This window comes from Benincasa hispida, chromosome 5 (genome assembly GCF_009727055.1).
Source record: "Benincasa hispida cultivar B227 chromosome 5, ASM972705v1, whole genome shotgun sequence".
NCBI classification, from domain to species: Eukaryota; Viridiplantae; Streptophyta; class Magnoliopsida; order Cucurbitales; family Cucurbitaceae; genus Benincasa; species Benincasa hispida.
Genome location: NC_052353.1, coordinates 27,326,425 through 27,327,205, shown reverse-complemented (window position 1 = coordinate 27,327,205; position 781 = coordinate 27,326,425).

Genomic DNA, 781 nt, shown 5'->3' with positions numbered 1-781 from the left:
TATATAATTTATTTCAAAATATAATATTTTTATTTCTCCAATTTTATAAATATCATTATACTCTCCTAGCCTTTGGATTTATAAAATCTCAAATTAATTATTGTATTAATTTAAATTTTAGACTATTAATGAGTGATTTGTATCTATAGGTGGCATGTGCCAAATATTTGAAAATTTATAGTATTAGAAATTCTGTATAATAAAAATAGATTCAACCTTCTATTGAGTTAAATAAATTTATTATGATAAAGGAGGTAAGCATGTTGAAAACATATGGTTGTATAGGTGATGACATGTTCAAATTGAATGTACGACACAAATGCCAAATGGAACACACCCCTCGCATGCCCTAAGGAGTTGATGAACAATCCTTAAGTAGCACCAAAACTTATTGAGAAGAACCTAGGTCAACTATATCGATAAATGCATCCTGATAGTTTTAGGGAGGGTAAGTACATTCTAATACTCAAACTCTCAACTTACCGTTTTTATACACTTTTTGATTACTCACACTCTTAACTTGGCGCTTTTATACACTTTTTGACTAAGGCATTTAAGTTTATGTGAGAAAGCACCACATTAATATGTAGATTTTCTGCTTTTCAAGTCATGCTCTTCTCCAAATTACAAATTTACAATGTTCGAATTTTAATATCAACAAAAAGACATAGTAGCTTATTTTCATTAAATTTGAACGAGATTTTCTGCTCACCTTCTTTTATTTTTCATCTTCTTATTTATAAAGAATTATACGGTAATTTTTCTTGATATTTTGGTTGGA